The 2,516-nt window shown below is 41.0% G+C and overlaps 1 protein-coding gene across 1 annotated transcript in view; it reads right to left on the bottom strand.

Annotated features, from left to right (window-relative positions):
• Window positions 1-2,516, bottom strand: part of LOC103608699 (amphiphysin) — an 81,128-nt gene that overhangs the window by 11,300 nt on the left and 67,312 nt on the right. The window lies entirely within an intron of this gene.

The raw sequence follows: 2,516 nt of genomic DNA, 5'->3' as shown, positions 1-2,516 counted from the left end.
GGAAGTCTTTGGCTAGTCTATGCTACGTACTGGGGTAAGTACCTCGTCTTCGTCAGCCTCAATTCCTTGGTACAACAATCCATATCTCTGGTTAGCAATTTCATCTTCAGATAAATCTGAGTTGCTGATGTCATTATCTTGGGAACTAGCAGAACTCTCAGTGCTAGTGTTCCAGAAGGTTTCCAGAACCAATGGTCTAGCTCTCTCCTGGCTTTGTTTCCAGCAGCTAGCAATGGCTCGTTCCCCAAACACACCTGCTGGTAAGTCTGCCTCAAGTTCTTTCCTGCTCTCAACTGTATCTAAATGATCCAAGCAATCATCTAAGCCTCCCATATCTCTGATAGGCCAGTGGTTACAAGAATCCAGCCAACTGGCAGATCCACTTGCTTGGCCATCTGGTATACCAGAGAATCCTGCTATATCCTTATTATTCACTGCTGAACCCACATTTGGCTGGCAGACTTGACCTGCATATGTTCTCCAAGGGTCTGTTTTAGCAAGTCCTGGCAAGTTAATGGTATGACTACAGTGCCCAGTCATTGTACTTTCAGACCTCTCTATTAACCAATCTTCTGCCTTACATGAACACCAATCTCTTCTGTTTGCATTAGTTCCCAGAGAATAATCAAGGTCAATACTAGATTGGGCTGCCACTTCACATTTCATTGATAAAACAGCAGCCTGATTTGTACCCCTGTCACCTCCAGGAGCATTTAACACAGTCTCACATTGGATTTCTTCAGCATCTGCACTGCTCTGTGCTGGGTGATATATTATATCATATAAAACAGCAGCCTGATTTGTACCCCTGTCACCTCCAGGAGCATTTAACACAGTCTCACATCGGATTTCTTCAGCATCTGCACTGCTCTGTGCTGGGTGATATATTATATCATGGTTGGGAGGATCTATTAAATTTTTCTTTACGTCTTTTCTAGCTAAATCCCATCCCTCAGAGCTGTCATCTTCGATATTAGATACAACGTTGATTTGGAGTGGCGGATTCAAAATATCTCTGTGATTGGCAGGTTTAGCCCCAGAGCCCTCTATAGTTTCATGATTACTGACTACTACTTGAATCCCATCCTGTAGCCTGTGAGTTCTGTCACTAACTTCATCTGCCATATCTACTTTTTCCATGTCTTTCTGTAATGGGTCTGTTTTCTCAAAATAATTTTCATTGTTTTTTATACTTTCCTTACACCTTGCTCTTAGATCTTTCCTAGTTTCGCCTTCATTACTTTTTAAGGTCTCCCTGTCTTGCTTTCCTATTGTCCTAAGAAGATCTACTACAGTGTTTCCTGTACTTTCACATACTTTCCCTTCAAATTCCTCTGTACTTTCTAGTGCCGTGATATCCATAGCTCCAGTGTCTACCTTTTGACATGTCTCCACACTTGCCCACATAGTGTCTTCTATCTTCTGTTTCTCTTCCTCTTCATCTGACTTTTTAACATTTTCATGACTGTCTTTGAGCAAGCCAGCTGTCTCCATGGCTGCCACATCTGAGTCAAGCAAGTCATATGGCTGCTCCATCTCCACACAAGCAGTAGTGGCAACGCCAGCCTCAGGCAAGGGCTCTAGGGACAGCTGTTCATTGCTGGTTGGAGCGGATGGCCCCAGGACAGGCTCACCCCACTCAGCCACAGCAGGCCAGTCAGCAGCAGGAGGCATTCCAGTGGATAATCTCATGTCTTGCTCTGCTTCAGAGAGACATGCAGAGTCTTCAAGAGACCCTCCTGGGGTGATTTCCTGGCTGAAACTCTCTGTACTAGCATCAGGGCCCCAAGTAAATGCACCTATATCAATTTGAGATCTTTGAATTTCTTCGGCCAACCCACTGTCTGGAGTTTCCTCCATGATCAGGTTACACAGGGAAAGACTTTTAGAAGAGTCAGTCTTTAAAGTATGCAGAAGAGCAAAGAAAAAAAAAAAAAACATAAGATGAAATACACCATGATAAGATCTGATGAGAAACACAAAGTTCTTCAGTAGGGTAGCACCAGTTAAGCAAAACTAGAAAGCATTTAATTTAATTGGCTTAACGTTAAATCTATAACTAGCAATGCCATGGGAAGAAAGTTCATTCTAGATAATATACCATGTATATAATGTACATTAAATACAAAAAAAATCCAGAATATTCTGGATATTTACATACCGGCTGTACCAAATCAGTGCTTGTCTGTAAGGGTAAAAACAACAATAATAATAATAATAATTAAAAACAAGGCAAGAGAAGAAAATTCATTGGCTCATTAAAATCTCATGCTGCTCACAGTCAACATTCTACTGAAGGATGTGGCTTTTACTGGTTTAGGATTAAATTTTATAACTTGTTTTGTGATAGGAATAATTTTTGTTCCAAAATTACTTGACTATTACAAAGGCACAAATGAAACACAAAGAAAACCTCTGTTATTTTCTATCGTCAACAAGGATGTTTTATGGTTACTATACGACTTCTGCTTTAGCAGACTCTGAAATGCTAAATTTCAAATAAGCAAGCAGGTCTG

This window comes from Galeopterus variegatus, unplaced genomic scaffold (assembly GCF_000696425.1).
Source record: "Galeopterus variegatus unplaced genomic scaffold, G_variegatus-3.0.2 Scaffold8706, whole genome shotgun sequence".
NCBI lineage: Eukaryota > Metazoa > Chordata > Mammalia > Dermoptera > Cynocephalidae > Galeopterus > Galeopterus variegatus.
The sequence above is the reverse complement of the archived record's forward strand: the minus strand, read 5'-3'. Positions and strand labels throughout refer to the sequence as shown.